The sequence below is a fragment of the Ptychodera flava genome, chromosome 10 (genome assembly GCF_041260155.1).
Source record: "Ptychodera flava strain L36383 chromosome 10, AS_Pfla_20210202, whole genome shotgun sequence".
Taxonomy (NCBI): Eukaryota; Metazoa; Hemichordata; class Enteropneusta; family Ptychoderidae; genus Ptychodera; species Ptychodera flava.
The window spans coordinates 18,159,036-18,181,677 of record NC_091937.1 but is presented as its reverse complement, the minus strand read 5'-3'; the positions used below and the strand labels follow the sequence as shown (position 1 = coordinate 18,181,677).

General features: G+C 36.9%; 1 protein-coding gene and 2 long non-coding RNA genes across 5 annotated transcripts in view; 2 read left to right on the top strand and 1 right to left on the bottom strand.

Moving 5' to 3' along the window:
* LOC139142158 (biotin--protein ligase-like) overlaps positions 1-22,642 on the top strand; it is a 635,662-nt gene that overhangs the window by 135,739 nt on the left and 477,281 nt on the right. The gene's annotated exons all lie outside the window — the stretch shown is intronic.
* On the top strand, positions 3,940-13,322 carry LOC139142154 (uncharacterized). 3 transcript variants are annotated; one of them, XR_011554310.1, is made up of 3 exons: positions 3,940-4,309; positions 8,865-8,987; positions 11,327-11,477. It is a non-coding gene; the product is annotated as an uncharacterized lncRNA (long non-coding RNA). The 3 variants fall into 3 exon arrangements; XR_011554309.1 differs by lacking the exon at positions 11,327-11,477 and adding an exon at positions 10,031-10,097; XR_011554308.1 differs by lacking the exon at positions 11,327-11,477 and adding an exon at positions 12,529-13,322 and having other exon boundaries at positions 3,941-4,309.
* LOC139142153 (uncharacterized) lies at positions 20,441-21,306 on the bottom strand. The gene is made up of 2 exons (XR_011554307.1): positions 21,130-21,306; positions 20,441-20,651 (listed from the first exon to the last, which is right to left on the bottom strand). It is a non-coding gene; the product is annotated as an uncharacterized lncRNA (long non-coding RNA).

The following is a 22,642-nucleotide window of genomic DNA, read 5'->3' as shown; positions in this document are numbered from 1 at the left end:
TATGAAAAATTCCAAATATTGTGAAAACTTGTAATTGTCAAAATTGAAATATATAAATCATCTACAGGGAATAAATATTTTCGAAGCAGAAAAGTATTTATCAAAAATTAATAAATCAAGAACTGCTACAGATTTCTTGATATTTCTATAAGCATTCGATATATCAATAATGCGTCGTATCATTTACCCTACATGTGCAACACATTTAAAGGTAACACAATCCTCAAAAGTAAATGTTTGCTGAGGTTTTCCGCAAGAAAACTCAACCATTTTGAGCTACTGTAAGCATTAATACATATACCAGTTACAGACAAGGAGCTACCCATTTCATAACGGTGTGGATTTTCTCCACAATGAATATCATGGTCACTGTACAAGGTTTGTACTACAGCAAACTTATACCCTAAATAATGAAATACTTGCATTAAAATAGTCGTTACTGTTAATATGTATATTAATTATTACTGTTGCATTACAATAGTCGTTACTGTTACTTTTTCTATTTATTTATATCTTGTTGAAATTGGTTTTCTGTGTCTCATAAGCCCAAGGGGCTGGATGTGGCAAGTTTTAGCAGATATTGTACTACACATGTGAGCAAATGTAAACTTTAAGCCCACAGAGGACACGTTAATAAATAAAATACAACAACAACAGTACAACAAGTCGTAAAGGTTTGTTGATTCCACAAGCTTAAAGATGAGTCAACACGGCAATACACTGGCAAGAAAATGTGACATATGAATTTTCTTTCAAAAATCAAATGTCTGAGAACTATACATGGAATAAAATTTGTACAAGTCTCTTTCTAGCAAACAGTCAAACGAACGAAACCTTTGTGATTTAAATTAAATATACCGACATATTTTTGTTCTAAAACTCCGAGTAATCAAAAGAAAGATTCACAAATCACAAGGTACAGTCTTAAAATAAGACGAAAGGGGAACACCTGGACCAATGTCAGCCATCCCCATCATGTATTTTTCACAATGAGAAAGTGAAGAAAATTAAGTAAGTGGAAAAGATAAATCTTTGTGAAATACTCTGTTAAGAATATGAGTTTTTCACCCTTTTGTGACTTGTAAGATTCTTGAAATACACGCGTTCATTCTTATTTATTGGGAAGCTTTTTACTAAAATCAGAGACCTGACAAAAATCAGAGACCTGAAATCAGAGACCTGCCACTTTACAAAGCAAAAGTTAAAAATTAGCATAAACTGTATTTCCAAATTTTACGAATCCTGCAGAGAAGATTAGATAATGATTAATAATTGCTGTTGAGTGAATGGTAGTGTCTTTTGCTCTAGAAAGTATATATTTGACATTAAATATTTAAAGAAGGAATTTATTTACACAGTATACCTTATAGTATATTTTTACAGTATATGTAATATCTCACTTTACAGTGCCATCGTCTTTTTAAATTTGCGAAAAGTCTGTATTTGACTCTAACATTTATGAAGATATATTATTGAATCCTTATATTCCTAACGTTCATTCATTTTATGCGATTTTAAGTAATGAGAGCGTTTCATATTCGGTTTGCAAACACGCTCTATTTACTCAATACCTTAAATGTACTAGGTAGTCATGCAAGCGGAGTATATCGGATGGAGTGGTATAGTTGTAAGTTATGCTAAGGATACATTATTCTATTAATGCGGTAGCTCTGCCATCTAAAAATATTTCTTGATGGACTAAATGCCATAATCGACATAGCAAATCTGGTAAGGCAGCATTAAAGGAGGAAAAGTATCCTCTAGAAAATACGTTATTGTAGTGATATCGCTCCGCATGAATATTTAGAATGTCGCTGTTGAGGCATGCTGTCATTTAACTCCGCAGATTAAAGTTCAAAATTCTTCTCGCTCTTAACAACGAATGTGAAAAACAGATAGGCAAACAAAAAATGCACGTTCGACATATGATATTTCAAATAGGTTCAAGAAGAGTGTCTTAGAAACTGATTCGATAATGGTACTGACCATTGTTACTGGCACACTCCAATGGAATACGAAGAAAACTAATTCACACAGAGCATCTTCCTCAGAATTAAATCTGGCAATTATGAAGAATGATTGTAACAGCAATTTAGAAGCGCTCAAACGTCAAGACTGGCCACTCTCGAATCCAGTTTCAACGGAGCGTCGACTGGAAATGTTGACTAACATCTTCTTAATGATAATACTCGTTCAAAAGGCAATAAACTCTTTTAATGTTAAGATGCTTGGACAAATATGAACCCTAACCCAAGAAATTTATTATCGGAGCAATATCAAATTAATGAACATCTTGTCTGTCTACTTCATCATTGTAATTCATAGGTACATGTTTGCTTAGAAGTGTTTCGAGAAGAAATTGAGAATTTCGGATACTGAAAATACATGATCATGAGGAGCTAACGAGTGAGAGAGTAATTTCAAGAAAATATGGTTATCAAAACAACTATATCTACAGGATAATATATCTGTTAGGATATGTGATTTAGCTCATTACTCAAAATACGGTGACGTATATCGAATTAGGAAAAGACTTGTTGAAAATTACCTTAGATCATTCTTGAAGTGAAATAATGCACTAAAAAGAGGAATGTTCACCTCCTATTTTAGATAGAGTTCATATTTCTTCAGTTTTGCTTACGTCTCTCATGATAATTTGGCTTGCCTATGAGCTGTTGCGATTTATCTGGTTGAGATGTCCGTGGCCTTTCGGGGATTGGTACAGCAGATAGACAGAGTCGGCTGATTTGTTCAGAATGAAAAATGCTACGAGACAGCCATCTTCTTTCACAAGTCGTATCAGGGTCAGCCTTTCCTAGTCCGCTGACTGTCCTGTGTATAGCGTAAGCTTATTTGTATCGAGATTGAGTCGGTTGCGGAAAACTCGCCGGTCTTTTTCTGGTTCTCGCTGGTGGGGGTTATGCAATTCGTTGTTCTCACTGGGACTAGCTATTGGTAATAATACTCGTGTTGCACCTCCGGGATCGCTCGCTGTAGATGACACTCGTGTTGGTATTGTTCATTGAAGACAATGCCCTCTTTAATAATATGCCAAAGGTTACTGATATCCCACGATCAGTCTTCGTACTGGGTTTGTTATTGCCAACGTGTCATTAGTGAAACGTTTTTAAAATGGAACTGTTGAACTGTCAGGATGTGGTACAAATCATCAATAATCAGGCAGAGTCTCTGTGTTGAATCCCAGGGAAGACAGGAAAAATAAACAAACATACATACAAAAAACAAACAAATGAACAAGCATACATACAAAAACATAAATAAACATTCAGACAAAAGTACAAATAACTAGATATATAAACCAAAAATAGACAAACCAACAACCACTAACATACAATATCACACTTACAAAGTTGAATAAATAAACAAACATACAAGGAAATAAAGAAATGTATACACATATATATGAATATATAACATATATTCGATATATATATATATATATATATATATATATAATATATATATATATATATATATATATATATAAAGGTAGTATGCGCTCGAATATGAAAAGAGTTTAACGTTTGCTCAAACTTTCTCGAATTAAACTTTAACATTATCTTACCAAATCAAGAATAAAAATGTGAAGTCACCGTACACAGTTTGGTACAAGAGAAATAAATTGCAAAACATATACTGATATTTGAAATTCAAAATGGCTGCCATACCTGTGATAACTTTATGGAGATAGGTAAATAAAACTTTCGATTTTTTAAAACTAAGACGGCAAATTTTGTCTCGCGGCAAGAGCTTTAAAATGACCCCCTAAATGTGGTTGATCAGAGAAGAATTGTAAGAATTTGAAAGTCAACATATTTGTCACCGTGGTGCACTCTAACTTCTCTGGAAGTTTTTACTCTGTGTCACGCAGATGTTCTAGCATAGGTATCAAGACGGGTTTCCCTGCCCATTGCAATTATTGCATGATATGAGGCACGATTCATTTATGCAAATGAGATTTTGGGTAGCGAAGGGTAGCGGAGGTAGCGGACCATAATTTCAAAGTTTCATCTATTTTCATCTACTTAGCAATTGTTTAAAAATATAGTAATTGCTAAATGTCAAACAATTACACCAAACTAGCAACCTTTAACGTGTCAATCACCTCAACACGGCACGCACTACATTCTGAGCTCGTATGGTTATGTCTGCCATGTGTGAGTAACTAGTGCAAACAACTTCAGCCAGCGGGATCGACTGTACAGCCACGGTCCCGGAGAGACGTGGTACATCTACCGAACACTAACTACGTTCCTGGTTTTCGTTCAAGTTAGAGAAGGATATAGTGGTAAGTGCCCACTGCTTTGTATTCCTATATGACACTATGCGGCTGTTATGAAGCTATAACCTTTCCCCATTTTTGTCGCGGGTGACTTGTGAGCTGCAGCGGCTTCTACAAGTCACTCGACCCTAGGCCCCTGACCGTCTCGACCACTTCGGTATGAATGAAACTTGTATCATTATCATCTCGAAATTATGTCCTCAGAGTTTTCGATGCTAATAGCACTTTGAAAGACTTTAGTTGAATCTTGTAACGTCTGGAACGCACCTGAATGGGCTCGACAGATACATTGTATGCGGTGGGACGCCGGGAACACACAGCACGGTATTCAGGGCACAGTGTGTGGTTAACACAGCGGCCGCCGTTTTGCATACCACGGCGGCCGCTATGTAATTCTTGATGCAGGGCCAGGCCGGGCCGAAAAAAAAGAGGTCGGCCAGTTGCGAGTTCGGCCAGTAGGAGTATGGTTATATGATGAGACTACAGTGTTCTTCTATTTTCTAGGTCTCGCTAAAATTATAATGTGAAAGCGATGTCAATGTCATTCAAGAGCGCGATGTTTGCAAACTTCCTTCCCCATGCCATGGAGGTTACCTCGCTTCAACGCTAACTACAGGATGAAATCGGCTGCACAGTGTATGTGGTCATCGTGTTTTGCTTTCCATTAAAAAAACTTAAAACCTACGATTTACTACCATAAAAACCATAGCAAAAAACGTTATTCATCCAACGATCAACGATTAAGTCATTGTTACTGCTTGCTGCGAAAACGAGCCCTGCCAGTCCTTGGCATGTTCTTTTGGGAATGACCAAGCTACCCGAGTGGCAAAGGCTACGGATTCGCAGCAATGTTTAACTGCCAATTTGTACCTTTCGATCGTACGCCCTACCCGCGATCTGCTGAAAGGCTGAGGGCCACCAATGTGTTTGTCAGAGTGGAACGACTTTTCGTTGTTTACTGAATGTTCAACAAAATAACATCATAACATCACTGTTGAATGTGAAGAGAAAATGTACCCAATCATATAAATGTAAGTGGCCGACCTCTCCCACTGGCCGAGTTGGTCGGCGCGGGCACTGGCTGAGCTCGCAACTGGCCGCAGACGGCCGGTCGCAGTCCTAGCCCAGCGTACGACGCTGTTTGTTCCCGGCCTTATACGGCCTCCCCGGTCCGTATAACGGGGACACACAGCATTGTACACAGGGCTAGGGCCGGGTCTATCAAAGTCACCAAACTCTACGAACAGCTGTCTGCGCGCTGCGCTTGGTCGTAAAAGTGTCTGAGCTCTGCATTTGTGTATCGAAACAGCTAAATTGTTTGTTCAGAAGCCAATTTTCCCAGGAAAGATGCATGATATATTCAGTAAAACGTCATGAAACAAGAAAGATATGACAAGGTAGAGGTGAGCACAGTTAGCGACAAGAGAGTGTTGGGGTCGAAACGGACAGGTGTCGAGGTGACTTACTCCGAGCCCGGGACTCAGTCCTACTGCAGCTAACATTATGAGCTCTGTCTCCAAAAATCTCTAATCTTTCAGTGGAAGCGCAAACCGTGCGCGTCTGGGCCTTATGTCAAACATGTGCTTCCAAAGGAAATCTGGAGATATTTTGAGACAGAGCTCACTCTTCTTTTGTTCAGTTGTCCCTTGGTCCTTCGCTATGACCCGTCGTTTAGCCCTTTCCCAGTGAATGTAAGCCTTTACCATTGGCGTCACATTGCCTTTGATTGTGCATTCAAATCCAGCTTAGAATACCTAGGCCAGTCCAAACATTCAATAATTGTTGTATCTTAAGGAATGCTCTTTCCCCTATATATTTCCTCTTTGTCTACATATATTTGAAGTTTTTCTATGGGCGTGGGTGAAAGAGATTTTATTATATTATATCATCAAGTGAAGTAAGAATACTTAGATTTGTCGGGAAATGAAAAGATGTTAGTTTGATTGACATATACATTTAGTTTATTTTTCAACACTACCAGTGATTATCCGATATACAACTAGTTTATCTACTGACACCTTCCAAACCTCATGCAATTCACGTTTACACCTTGTAATTGTGTATCGAAAGACCACCTGCAATCACACCTGACCAAACATCAAAGCTGCAGATATCAAACTGAAGACAAAGTCAGGCGACATTACCATGCGAACATTGACGTACGTTTCCTCCGATCTCACAGATCCGCAACCACTAACACCTGCGCATTTACTCCATGGACGCATGTTAACACCTCTTCCGCAGCCGACGATCGACACGGATGAAATAACCGATCCGGATTTCGCGCCAATCACACCTAGCGAAGTCAACAAACGCGCTGAGTACCTGGCCAGTCTACACCAAACATTCTGGAGAAGATGGTCATCAGAATACATTACAGCACTCAGAGAACGTCACCACAACAAGAAAAACAACACAACTGCTAATCGAATCAAAATTGGTGACGTAGTACTGGTACACAATGATAACCAGAAACGGCTTTTCTGGAACCTTGCTGTCGTCGAACAGCTACACCAAGGCAATGACGGACTTGTCAGATCAGCGGATATTCGAATGAAATCCGGGAAAACTAGTCGTCCAATCTACAAGCTCTACCCGCTTGAACTGTCAACCGCGGAAGATGAACTAGAACCGGACAACAATACCGTTGAAAAAACTACTACTGAAGCTGAAGAGCAAACACAGACACGCCCCCGGAGAACAGCCGCTGCAATCGCGAGATTGAAAATTCAGGACAGTACAGAGAACTAACTGCTATGAACAATGCATGATCAAAAACGAAAAAGAGTACTTTAAAATTACAGAAAAATCGATACACAAAAGAGAATAATTTTATTGTAGTGTAGTATATCGTGACTTAGTAAAAGTGAACAAAAGGAACTCTCAACATGCAAAACGATCACGCCCGTCCTTATGACTTTTGCGCCGCCCGGAGAATGTCGGGAAATGAAAAGATGTTAGTTTGATTGACATATACATTTAGTTTATTTTTCAACACTACCAGTGATTATCCGATATACAACTAGTTTATTTACCGACACCTTCCAAACCTCATGCAATTCACGTTTTACACCTTGTATTTGTGTATCGAAAGACCACCCTGCAATCACACCTGACCAAAAGACTTTAAAACTTATGAATTTTAATATATGTAAATGTGACTTACACAACACACATGTATATAAACCCATAGATTTTGTGAATAAAGTAGGACTTCTTAGTTAGTGTTCAAATGCAACACCTCGTATCGGCTTGTCTGTACGTCCTCCCATCACAGCCGTAATTTCCCTTCGCCACAAGATTATGTGTTAATATTATAGTGTTCTTGGGAGTTTGAAACTAAGTCTTGGCTTATAAATATAAAGTTCACGAGCATATCCTTTGGGAAAAAATTAATCAGAAAGTCAGCCATGCTGAAGGGGTAAGCCTAATTTATGTTTCACATTCCATAATCATGTACAAGTTCCCATGTCTTATGGTTTGCGATTCACTCAGAATTTAATTCAGATGCGTGTCTGACTTTGCTGAGAATAAATCTACATGGAAGCATGAACAATCTTTATTTCCTGGCATGCTGTACTATCAATACATTTTCAAGATTTCAGTGTGTTAACGCTCATGGCATGTTTCAATTCCCAATAACAATCAAAAGCTATGTTTCTTGTACCAAACTAAACTAAGGGAGACTTCAGTGATTATGAGCAATGGGTCGGGGGTTGATTGGTATGCATGAGATTCAAGGAGACACTCAAATCCTTTTTTTTCTCAAATTCTGCCCTCCCCAAAGCTTGTATTCACAAATCAAATGAAACCGTCCACTTCTTAACATCAAGGTGGCAAATTCTCTGACATATTGGGGAATAGCAATTCTGTTTACATAGTAATATAATAAATCTTGCAAATTGCAACATCAATGGTCTCCACGATTGGATTGAAAAATTGTGCTGCCTCATTTCCATATTTTAGCATAACAATATTAGCATACTATTTGCATAAAATTTAAGTACCTGTCACAACTTTCCTCAATATGTCACTCTACACAGTAGACATGATGATCACATGATAAATACACTCTCAAAAAGCAATCGAGAATACTACATGGAACTTCACTGTGTATCAAGTGAAGTACATGTAGCATAAAGCCGGTCAGTTTTCTAGAAAAAATGTCCTTTGAAGTTGAAACACTTCGTAAGAGTATTGACAATGATAAATACTGAAAGGTTTAAAAATACAGAGTTGAAAGAAGAGTCACATCCCAAAGTGGCCTTACATGTCTTATACAGTATTTTGTTACATGTTTTGTAAGAGGGTAATTCCAGCACGCTGCCACATTTAATGGCCTGTGGAGAACTGTGATTATAAAATACAATTTTATACTCTTTTAATGGGGTCCAGTAGCTTAATTAGTGACAGAAGTTGCAGTTTAGGGCTTCATCAACTTGATTTATTTTGAATCATGGGGGAAAAAGTGCCAAGGTTGTAGAAGTGGTGATAAAGACTTAGAGTCACAAGCTTTCATTTTGAACTCACTTCGGTGTGTATGTGATTTGTTCTTTTAAAGCTATAGGAGTTGGGTGAAGATGTTGTCATGGATACCTGTCCTAGGACACTACCATGGATCCCAGTCCTGAGGTCGCTGTCATGAATTTCTGTCCCAAGGATGTTGATCATAAAAGTGATAATTGTAAGTTATGAATAATTTTCCTAATGCAGTATAAATATATGCCAGATAGACTTAGATGGTATCATGCACCTAGAAGTCATGTTATCATGGTACAAATACTGGGCAACAGTATGTGTGTACATATAGGAATAAATATGACCATTTTATGTGTTTGTTGTTGTTACTTCCTTGTTCTGTCGTACTTGAGCAAAGACACTTCTGCAGTTGTGGATTCAAATAACCAAAGGCTTATTTGCATATCAACCGATCCGATCACTTCAAAAAAAGATAAACAAGATCAAAATCAAACACTCACATGATGAACTACATGTATACTATGCATAAATTTCATTCCAAAGTATCACTTTGTTTGCTTTTCAATCTTTTAGGCCAAAAATGAAGTTGGTTTCTCATCATCAATATATTAATATAGACCAACTGCATCAACCTCCCTCCTAAAATATCAGGGGCTGTACGTGCCATATACATGTACCTGAAACTATCAATTGCCAAGAAAAATTGCAAACATGATAGCGCGTGCACGTTTGGTAAATAAACTTTTTCCGGTGCCTGGGATTCATCAACTGTCTCAGAATGCTGCACATGCTCTTGTTCTTGCATCTTGCAAATTTCTTGGGGGCATGGTGCTCACAACATGAAATTGATAGACTGGAAGATCAGGCTTCATTAAAGTCTAGAGTGTTTTAACTGAAGGATATTTGGCATTGTAAGTAGATCAAGTCTCCCGTTCAGTCATTTGAAAATATGAGAATGAAAGTTACTTTGTTTTTAAAAGCTTCTCATTTTTAGCCTTCTTTTTCCTCTATCATGATTTGGGAATATTCTCCTTGTTAATTGTTTTTTTTTACATAAAAGGTAGTAAACTTGTGAAGCAAAACATGTCCCATACATTGCATTTTAACATAGACTTGAAGATTTGAAGTCCCTGAAGACAGAGATACTGTACACATGATTTTCAGACTAAAGCTGTTACAACATATAAAGCCAAGTGGTTGAAAATACATATAGTTATGGCTCAATACTGCTTTTTACTGACTCTGCAGGTGGGAAAGTGATACTGTCTGGCAGGTGTTCCCAAGTCATGATTGAGTAGTGCTCATAAGTTATCTCTTCTCTTCTTCTGCAATGTCAAATACAGACATTCTGCATTTCTAAGATGGATATTGATTACATGACTGCAGGTAAAAATATTTAGTTTTGCTAAATGATTTATACATGGTGTATGCTATTTTTTGCTTTGCTTCAAGGAAAAGATGCAAAGGAAAAGAAAGCACCATGTTTTTCTGAAAATGGGAAAGAGAAGCCATATAAAACTGGTCAGTGAATTGTTAATGATATACTGACGCCTTGCCAGTGTACTGAGTGGTTGTAAGGACAACACAGTACATGTACATGTGTTTGCCTGTTAAGTTGTGAGTTACCTGAAATTAAATAATTTCCTTTAATTCTTAAGTTAAGGGGAATTATTTTGGCAACTTGCAGTCATTAGGGCCTACAGCCAGTCAGTATGTTTCTAGATATAGACCTCATTTATGCACACTAGAGGGACACAGTACAATAAATTACCCACAATACTCTTTGATTTGTATCCTTGAAGGTAACTTTTCTAAAAACTTTTTCAGTTCTGCATGTAAGTACTAGTGTGCAGCATCAGAATAATTTTTAAATAATATCTAGTAAAAGTATGTTTAGATATTTCAGTGAAATTTTGAAATAACCACTAAACAACCATAAATGTCACATTCTGCGGGTACTACAAATGCCATACTTTTTAGGTAGCAAGTTATGACAAACTGAAGGAGTCATTCTCTCAGAAATCTTAGCATGCAAACTTCTTTTGTCATTTTCATTGCAAAAAATCAATATCCTTTTGTTTCATAAAACAGGTGCAACTAGTCTCCCTACTTTCCATCTCATTATTCTGTATGGCTGAGGACAATCTCTGGCAAATTTCACAAAAATGCTATCTCCTCTCTCAATTATGCATAATTTTCCAAATTATTTAAAATGAGAATTGAGAGGAATGGTGTGCATAAAAGTACGTTTTCAAAATTTTGATAGATAGTCTGTGAATTTGTCTACACATGGGAGACATAGTAGACTTCACTCAGGTATCTCCGAGGATACAAATTGCAATGAATTATGGGAAATCTAGAGTACTGTGATGGATGAATGATCATCGATAGGGTTTCTTTGTTCCTCTCACTCATGGCAGCTTGGATGTGGCACTGACGTTGAAGTAATGATGATATTAAACTGTGGAATTTTATTCTCCTTCCCAAGTTTTCTGCAGTAATACCTCTTCTTGACCTTTATCCTGTCCTTTCTTCCCTTTTAAGTGAGGTATAAACTGCTTTTGTGAAAAGATCTCCACCATCTCTGAGTCTGATCCTGTCACATCCGAGTTCCATTAGATATGTGTATAAATACATGTAGGTTGCATATATTCATATCATCAAAACCAGATTCTGTGGTATCCAGGGAAATTCAGTGAAACCATTTTAAATTGACCATTTTCAAAACAAACTATACAATCCAAGTTGACTGCAACCTATCTATTCAGAACAACTCTCAGACACTGTGTTTGTTCTCTCAGAACAGTAGCTGTAAGTTTTGATGATTTTATTATTAATTTTGTTCTCAATTGTACCAACTGTACTGTCTTCTTCTGTTGCGAAAAGCACGTTGCATGTCCAGTGTTCAACTTGTGAAGACAGCATACATCATATATTAATTGTGATTGTTAGCAAATTAATTTTAGTCCACACAAAATTCACAGTGCACTTTGATTAGGTGAAAACTTGACATTTCAAGGGAGAAGAAAAGATAGTTAAGTTGGTACAAAAACAAAATATTTTTTTTAATCAGAAAAGTAACAGGTGTATTGTACTGTTTTAAACTTAAATTAGACTGTCTAATGATGTGTGTTTTTGTGATGTCTGTACAAATGTGTAGTTTATGTATTACAGCTAATCAAACCAGTCTCAAAGTGGCCTTTCAGTTAGGATGTAGTGGATGCTAATGTAGCTTTTATCTATACTGTATTGCATTATTCAAGTTAAATTCCATAGAAACTATGTCAGTTAAACAAGTGATCTCCCTCCATTCAACCCCAGTGCTTCAAAATCTGAGACAGTACCACAGACTGCTTCATATCTGTGTGATTGTTTGCTTTGAATGGGATCTTTAAAACTGGTTCCTTTGTAAGAGTCATGCCATGGATTTTACTTGGGAGGGCTTAGGAAGGAATTATCATGGGGTAGATAGAATATTAGAGAATGTGAGGGGCTAATACTCAAGTGTAGGCTATCATTGAACAACACTAATTTTGATGCATGGCAGTATCTTGAATCCATATAATCATCTTTCTACCAGGCTCCATAGACAAACCATAGAAATAAATACCACCTGGGAGAAAGAGGATGAAACAAACTGACATCCTGAGCATGTAATAAAGAGTTTAAAACAATGATCAAAGTTCAGTGTCCTCATGTCTCTAATTTTTAAATTGTTCAATTTCTCATTTCTTACCTTTCCATAGGAAGCAAGCATGCTACATTCATGGATGAAAAGTGCCACTGACTGAGGCTGCGGAAGAAGCCATTGACAGGCATTTTTGTCACAGTAACAAAGTCTGAAGCTGAAAATTACCTAGTGCAGGGAAAAGTTTTGCACAACAGGGACTGGAAATAACTGAAATGGCATGTTAAAAGCTGAACCATAGCATTAGGAAGCAACATTTACAGGAGACTACAATTTCACATAGACTACTCCCAGGCAATGCAAATGCAGGATCATATTAATTATCACACTGGTATGATTAGTCCAACCCCATGTGGACTGCATCTTCATATAAATGATACATACATGTACAAAGGAGTAAAATTGATATGATGATGTAATTCTCACAAACTTAAATAGCTTTTTAATCCCTAGACACAAGGACAATGTATTTGAGCATACATATATGCAATGTTACTTTCTTTCTGATATTATCAAAATTTGCCAGCCATTATTATTTTTATGTCTGAAATATTACTTTGGCAGGTGTGAACTGAGGAAAGTGCACCATGACCCACGTATGTCCAGTAATTTTCTTCAAATGTGATAAGATCTGAAATGTCAATGTGATGGCCTGCTATCAGTTTCACTTTTTATCATGCAAAGGGCAATACAGAAAAACAGCAACTTTGTTGGTGATTTTGAGTCTTCTCACTGAATTGCAAGCACAAACATTGTGAATTTCAAATAAGATTTAATTCAAACATATTTCTTTTTATCACATGCAAGAGGTCTCTATATGTTTCAATTAAAGCACCTATTTACCAATTTGAACTGTATCATCTTTTGTGAGTTCTTTTTCAGGGGGTGTCATAATGTTAGTTGCATTATGGGTGAACAAGTTCAACATCACCTTAGAGTTTGACGATGTTGAGTATTGTGACTTTTGATGGAAAAATGCCTTTACAGATATTTTCTTTGCATGTGTGTTTCATCTTTCATGTAGTGAGAACCGAGAATCAGTGCTATACAATATCTTCCTTTCACACTAATTTTGCTCCTAAAGCACAACACTTCTTACAGACTGCTTCATAAGTGAGATTTTAGCCTGCTGTCAATGACACAGAGCTTTATTCAGATAAGTGGATTGTCCTCAGTCCTCCATCCTCTGTGTTCCATCAACATTCATTTTCTTTTCAGGAACTGCTAGTCCAGTTGCAGGTTCTTAAGGATAACTGAAGTTCAAATTTTGGATATTTGTATTTCCAGCAATTTCGTTGGTTTTTTGTCAAAAATCTTCGCCTCTGAAATCGTTTGTTGTATTGGTCTGAAATTTGGTATGTGGTTTGCTAGAGGTAACAAGTTTGTTTGAACAATTGTGGAATTTGCAAGTCTGGGACCATTCCCATTTTTGGTCAAAAAATCTCTAAAAAGAGTTTGTTGCACAAGTTTGAAATTTGATGTGCAGGTTGCTAGGGGTGACATGTCAGGTTTGTCAAATTGCAGTGATTTTGCATATTTTTATTTTGGGTCGGTTTTTCCTGTTTTTGGTCAAAAAATCTTCGCTGACTACCAACTTTGAGCCAAAGGGATTTTTTGAGTGACAAAATATTAGAAACCTGTTTCAAGCCAAATGATATTCGAGAGTATGCAGCTCCAAGATTTCATTTTTTCTGGAAATTTTGTTCTGTTTATCACCTACTCTGTTGGCTAAAGTATGTCAAAATGTTTGTATTTATGTGTTTAAACACAGCCTGTATGTATATTGTCAACATTGTTACTGTGAAAAAGTGAATTTCAGTTCAGGCTATCCAGACTGTTTAGAAAGCTGAAAGCACTTCAGCATAATTAGTGGCAAGCAGGTGCAGTTGACTCTCACCACACTATAAATATCAAATTATCATGAGTGAGCAATTATACCTCTACTAATCTTCCTGTAAATCTTCTTATGTCCGTCACATTCTTATTTCAATAATGAAATACTTTTCATTGAAATTATACCCTGTAGGTGCAAATTAATGTTTTTATTTTTGTTGTTTAAAATAATTTGCTTGATTGTTTGCTAATGAGAGACAGATGTCTACAAATACACCATATATACGGCTTAGTTATCTATGTGAGTTAAGCAAACTATGTTGACATCACTGACAAACATCTAGGCTCCTGTCGTTATTACAAGTAAATCAGTTGCATAGAAAGATGGTATTTGCACATTTTCCATTGCAGTGTATGGCTGCGTTCACAAAAATGAGGGGGAGTCGAAAATTTTTAGGGTAGTAGAGGGGGGACTTGAAAATTTTGCTCTGCCTGAAGGGGGATATAAAAATATTTTGCTTCCCTTTTTTACAATTCCAAGGTTTGGTGGGTAATTCAATGAAAATTGAATAACATTTTAATGTCATCCAATTGTTCTAATGTTAGCAATAATTAAACAAGATCTGGAAGCATTTTGTCGCATTTCACTATTTTTGTCTTGAAAAGATGTACACTGTACATGTATGTATTTTCATAAAAAACAAACAAGTAGGCCAATTAGTATCGGAGCACTGCTGCACCTGTTAGCACCTGTTGATAATTTTTTCAATATTTCTATGCAATATATCAAATACAGTTCTTGCTGTCTCCCTACAGCATGCTGAAACACACAATATTCAGTTTGTCATCAAAAGCCTGCATATGTGAATATTTGGTGGTAATTGAATTATAGACTCCAGAGTAAAGTCATTTGTCTGTGATACAAATGCAGGATACATATTCACAGACTGTGTTCGCAAGCTGAATACTTGACAGTTCGAATTGCAATATGCTGTAGGAAAAAGAGCAGGAATGCAGTTGTATAAACTGAACAAAATTATTGTCAGAATTATCAAAGTTAATACTGCTCCTGCCCTGCTGCTGCTGCCTATGGACAGTGTGACTGTCACTGCCCTTACCAAATTCTCGCCACAAAAGGTATAGCTTAGGTATCTCTTTGGTATACCAGAGGTATACCAAATCACTTCTGGTATACTCCTGGTATACCAGATGAGTACCTATTTTCAAGGTCGATTTTTGATACAGTGTACCAAAGCTGTACCTCAGTAATCAGGTATAACTCAGGTATACCTAACATGTACCAGTTTATTTTAGGTAGGAAACAGGTAGTACCTATTATGTACCTCTTCTACTATGTATGGTCAAGTTGAAGACTGGTATACCAGAAATATACCAATCCATGACTTAGTATTTTTTTTTGTCATATGCCAGTCTGCTTGTACAGTGCATGTCGATGATAAAACTTGTGATATATACCTGATTGTCTCTGCCTGTTTGACTGATTCCTTTATTATTGCTACAAATATGAAGTAACTGTATTTCATTACCAGGCAGTACAGTGTGTGACCGGTCATATACAAGCAATGCAAAATTTATCTTTCATTTATATTCATTTATTTTGAAAAACCCAATGAACCTATCATTAATTAAATTGTAAACACAAATCTGCTCCTAAAAATCGATACAACTCAGCAACGTTGCTATTTTAGGATGGGTATTGCATGTGTAGTGACATTAACTATGTCATTTAACTTTGATTGGGTAAATCATGGTTTGATCAACAGCTGAATGTTTCGGAAAACAAATTATTAAAACATGGACTTGTCTGTCTTGCAAGTCTAGCCCTGTAGTTTCTCATAATATTTTCACACCAAAATTATAATGCAGTTTCAAACGAAAGTTGTTAAATTACGTTTATCTGTACGTATACCTCTTTGTAAATGAGCAGCAAGGACAGGTCGTAGAGTTTTAATCAATACCGCAAATTTGTACCTTACAAATGTCGACAGACGAGAAGTTTTCATTTTAAGAAACAGACAAGTTAATGTCAATGCATTCAATGTCTAAAGCAAGGACCCGTTACCTTCAAGCACAGCATGTGACCGCGGTCGTATTACAACTCTGAGCAAAAGATCTGTACAGTCGTTTTAGGATGCCCTTCATGTAGTCTGCTGTCTCCCTGCAGCGATGCATGTCCCTGACAAAATCTAGCCATCTGATGACATTGATTAAGGTGAAGGCTTTATCTATGTTTTCAGCATCAGAGCTATTGCCGATCACACATTTGAGGTTTAGGATACTACATCCCGAGCTGCTAAACGAAAATCCAGTATGCTACTTTGCCAATATCCAACGCGTTTTGTTTTGCCGGCCCAGCTGTGAGCAGCCATCATGTTTACTCTGCGGTCACGGGTTCATCAAGTTCAGTTCGCGCATTGATATTGATTCTTCGTGCTGAAAGAATTTTACTCTCTTCGTAGTCTTTCTATCATTCAAATCAACCATTTTTATTCATGTAATAAATTGATTGCTATATTTAATATGAAACATAACAGATTTGTGCAGATGTAGAGTCAAGTCCATGCGTTTAAAAATGGAACTATTTTATCGATCGCGTAATGATTTATAGATAGCACTTCCGTGAATGTCAAGAGGCTCAATCGGCGCGAATTTAGATTTTAGTGTTGTCGGCTGTGTATTTGTGATCAGGGAGTTATCTGATGGACAATTTTGCGATCTTTCTATGGAATTACCACCCAAATGATATCATAGTGTCGCAAAAACGTGTATACAGTATCAGGGACAGACAAAGTTCAAAATTTGTGGACGCGAAAAGCAGTAAAAATTCCGACTATATTTTCTCATATATGACACACAACGGAGACTCGGAGAGACTCGGAGGGAACCGTCCGGCGTCTATCCTGCCAGCCGATCAGAATGTAAGTCAATGTGCTGTCTATTTACACATCGCTATTATGTTCTGTAACCCTTGTATTGCTATGTTAAACAACAGATGCGTTTTGTTGAGTACGGATTCATACAGAATTCATTTGTTTCACAACAGCTGTACATTGTCGCCATCGTGTATGTAAACATGGTGCTCCTCCGTTTCTAATTCTAGCCCTGCGTACGATGCTGTGTGTTCCGCTACAGCTGTGGTGAGCGGGCTATTAGCTAGCTGTAGCGGAACACACAGCATCGTACGCAGGGCTACTCCGTTTCTAGCTCCTTGTAAACAGCATACTGCGAGTTGTTGGCTGTCCTTTTAATCATTATTTATAAATGATCATAATTATTTATGCATTTGGTTTCTTCGCTTCAATTTTTAAACTTGCTTTTGTCTCATTTTCAAATAATTACAGATTTCTTTCATCAAATTACAATGTTCACAGGTTTTGGTCAAACAAGAAAGACTACGTTACACTCTATCCTCAATGATTTGTATTTTTCAGAATGCAGTGCTGGTACTGTAAACGGACAAGAAATACAGAGAGCAAGAAAGCCAAATCACAGCCTTTGACAGTAATATAAGTGTTACATGAAACTTCATATGTCAAATGAATGTCTTTTGAAGACACTTATTTTTTTAGGATGCATGAAATGAGCATGGCATTAGAAAATAAATCATACCACAAATTGAATTTAACCTTTTTTCTCTGTTGTCTTTTTAATAATACCTTTATTTGCTAATAGCATGGTTTCTTGTGATGCTGGTATTTCAAAGCTTAGTCGGATAAACATATCTTGTGCTGTCAACAATCTGTTAAATTTGTCAGCTTCTCATTCTGATTCTCATCTGAACTGAATTTATTATTGTAAGAGAAGAGAAAAAATGTTGAAACTTATGGTACAATGCATAATTTTTGCTGTCACCTGAGTATGTTGTTTCTTTGGTTTTCAGCATCTCTGGTTTTTCTGATAAAGAGTAAGATCCGATCCATCTCAGGACACTTGCATACCAAAGTACCGGTAGGTAATACCAGAAGTAAACCTTACAAAAACAAATGGGTATAATTTAGGTAAATACCTGAAATTTACCTATTTTGTTTACATGGTTCAGATCATCTGAACAACTATGTAAACAAAGTAGGTACATTGCGGGTATAATACCTAAATTATGCCTATTTGTTTTGGTAAGGTATATTTCTGGTATACCTATTTTGAGACGCACGTGTCCAAATCTGGACAACTGCAGGTATACCTACATTGTACCTATTTGGTATACCTGAGGTATACCTGTGGTTTAAAAAAGAGCCTACCTCAGGTAGTCCAGATTTGGACACTTTTGCCAAAAATAGGTATATCTAAGGTATACCTATTTCTGGCAAAAGTGTCCAAATCTGGACTACCAGAGGTAGGCTCTTTTTCAACCAAAGGTATACCTCTGGTATACCAAACATGTACCTACTTGGTCTGAAAAAGTATACCTCAGGTATGTTTTTATTGTACCATAATTTGGCAAGGGTGCATACCAGCAGTGACAGAGATAGCTCTGACTATGAAATAGCTGAAGGAGAGTTGGGTCATGTGACGCTCATGGTAGGGAAACATACTTGTACATAAGATCAGGCCAGAAAGCAGCACATGGAAATGTAGGAGACTTGAAAGTTATCAGGGAGTTTTGAGTTCTGGCATATGAGATAATCAAATATTAAAGAAAAAAGATGGGGGTTACCCAGTCTGAATGCTGGGGGTGTAATTTGAACAGCGCCCTCAGAAAAATAGCCTCGTTTTCATTTCAAAACAAAGGTCGCAGTAGTACGCAGGGGTCACACAAGCATGGGTCGCCTAAACATGCCTATATTCACGCTATACCGCGGACCTGAGTGAATGTTATAGGTAATATGTGTTTTTTAGGAACTTGTTTCTGATATAAACAGTTTGTCATGTAAAAATAACCTACCTTCAAAAGATTGTCGATGTGTATACTGAGTAGTTTCTGTTGCATAACACATTTGGGTCTGTCTATGAAGGAGAAACGGGGCTAGTAAATGGTCTTCCGGTCTTGAACACCGATCAAATTTCAGCAGTGTCTTTTTCAGTAACAATTGATTGTGTATACCAATTTTTAACTTCACAGAGCTATTTTACTGGAAATGGTACACTTTTCAATAGACCCTTGGCGAAACTTCGTCTAAAAATTTCACCTATGAATGCCGTTTTCTAGTACTTGTTACAGTGGGCATTATACATTCACCACAGATTAGATGGCCTCTACAAACGAGAATAATTTTATGTTAACTACAACTACAGTTCTTTAGTATATTTTTTTCTCAGAATTTTAGAATTTATAAATTGTTTTATGTATCTTGAAGTCTGTTTCTATATATAGGAAAATGAGAGCAACTTTACACATCGTTTTCTACCTTTGATAGTGATGCGGTATATTGATTCGATCAATGTGGTTTAATGATATGGAGAAACATGGCGAGACACCGGTGAATCGATAGTGCTTTGACCCTGGTCATGTGATCTGGGTCCCCGGGAAAGAACCGGTTTATGTTGGAGCTATTTATCCCACATGTTAATTTGATAGTAGCGATTGTTCATCAACTAGAGATGCTAGTATGGATATGTTGTGGTCTGAACTTTGAGTGGTTTGTTGGTCAGACCGTTCGTGTTTATTTTATCCTCGTGCTTGATTTGTGCCTGAACGAGGATGTCTCTTAAGTTTTTATTCCTTTTGTATGCTATGATAGGTTTTTCTGGAAAAACTTTGACCAGTGTTTGATCGGCTTCTATTATTTTCCAATTTTTTGTTAGACATTGTTTGATTTGCCTGGTTTTGATGAATGGACTGAAGGTCGTTGTGTAAACCAGTTTGTTCTTATGTCATATTCCTCTTATCTTTATCGGTGAGGTATCGTCGATGGTTGGTGAGATTAACATCTTTCTTTATACGAGATATATCTTTTTTTCTATAATCTTGTTGTTGAAGTTTGCGTGTGAGAAAGTTGACCTTTTCAATGAAGTCCATGTCGTTGTTGCATGTGCAAGCATATCGGAGAAGTTCACCTTTAATGAAGCCTTTGAAAGTGCCGCTCGGGTGACACGATTTCTCAATAAATATTGGAACGTGTCGGTTGGTTTTGTGTTGGTTAAATTAAAAAGAAAATTAATAAGTTCTGAATTCAATATACTGCAAAGACAACAGCTTTATTCTAAATAAACCTGAAGTTTGATCAATACTTAAGCCTCAGAGACTTGACTGCAACAAACTGAGACAAATCAGACACGAAAATTACGTCAAAAAAGTTAAAAGTGAACAACCATGAGGTCACATGCACAAGTTTTTCTATGGGAAGCCCCGGCTGGAAGCTTCGAAGCCATCCTCGGACTGTGATGACCCTGAAAAAAAAAAGAGGAAAATAATTAAAAACAACTGTGACACGAATTTTACGTATTACAACCTAAAAGTGTCACTTGATGATAGTTTCCCCCCAAAAAGTAACATTTGACCTAAAAATACGCACATTTATTTTGGGGATTTATTTCACTATGAGCGTATGCGGGTACACAGTGTACGTGTAAACGTACAGTACACTAATGTTGATTTGGCGCCATATTGGATTTTAGCGGCAAAACACAGCGGCGAACTTTGCCGCCAACATCAAATTCCTGGCATGAACAGACAAATTCTGCGGTAAAAAGCTAATTTATAGTATAATTCCACGAACTATGCTTGATTTTGGGCCTTAATTTCATGCTACCGTAGTTGGTACAGCAACACAAGTCCGCGCTCGACATATAACATCGTACTATGAAAAATCGCTGAAATCGCAAAATTCACTTTAATTTTCAAACAGAGCCCCGAAAAGTCACTTACCTTCTCAGAAAACCCAATTGAAGAGATGAAGTTGGTCTCCAATGATAATTATCGGCGAAAAAAATGAGGATTTGGGAGCGACTGAAAAACTGTGTTAGCCAGCCAACGGTCACAGTGTAAGCTGAGTTGCTGAGTGCCGTTCGAAAGGAAATGGCATTTGCATATGCAAATTGCACCCCTAGCGTTCAGACTGCCCTCTAAATTTTCTAAATTTTCAATTCTCATAGTAAATATAAACACAATTAAAGTAAACCTTGGTTCGTAAAGACTATTTATATGAAAAATGTGACTAATTGGTTTGATTTTACCAGATTTTCCATTGTTACACCAAATGTTTCAGAGATTTAAACGTTTATTTGATAGAATATTTTTACCTACAGTATTGTCAATTTCGTAAAACCTTTAAGCATATAATGTATGCAGAAATTCACAATTTGCATACTCTCATGATCGTCATTTTGTGTGTTCTTCAGCAGGTGCCATTGGCATGGCCAGAGTTTGGATTTAGCTAAAGTTGACTTGGACTGATAAATCAAAAAGTTCACTGATGTGGTTAAATATTAGAGAACTTGCCTTAGGAATATGGCTCTACAAATTGCTAATAACAAGCAGTGTTGTACATCTTTGAGCAGAACTGCCAAATACATGTTTTTTTTTCTTTGAGTGCATACCTAATAAATATGTGGCTCCACGAAATTTTTTTTTTTTGTGGGGGGGGGGGGGGGTGATCAGAAAAAATAAAATTTCAATCGCGATTCCTCCAGCCCCCACTAACCGTTATATGTGAACCCAGCCTAAGGATAGTCAAATTTAAATGCATCATTTTAGCTCATGTGTTAATACATGAGCTTATGTCGCAGCGATGTCTGTGTGTCTATTTATCCATCTGTTGGCCGTATATCTCAAAAACGGCTCATTAGATTAGAATCAAATCTGGAACATAGATTTAATTAGCAAATGGCAAGACTGATTAGTTTTTGGTGGGTGTGGCTTGCATACTTTTTGCTAATTTGCATAATTAATGATTAAAATAACTGATATACATTGAGAATGACTGTACACAATTTGATTAGATTTGCTACAAATGTTGATCACACAAGGATATATCAGCTGTGAAAGATAGTAAGGGGTTACATGAAAGATTATAGCCAATTTGCATATTTAATGAATTGTCCTAATTAGGTATATATAGTTATATGGATTGACTCTACAAAAGTTAACAAAACTTGCAATGTATATAGAAGATACTATATAACATTATTGAAACTTATCAAGCATTTTTACTTCATGGCAATCCTAATTGCATGTTTAATCAACTTTTTAGCTCCGCTGTCAGTCAAGCGGAGCTTGTCAAATAGGTTGATTTTCCGTCATTGTCCGTCGTCGTCCGTCAACAATTGCCTCCTCCTCTGAAACCGCGAGTCCAATTGCTTTGAAATTTTATATGCAGTTTATTTGGGGTGACCTCACTTAAGTTTCTTCAAATCGTGGTGAAATTTGCATATTTGTATTT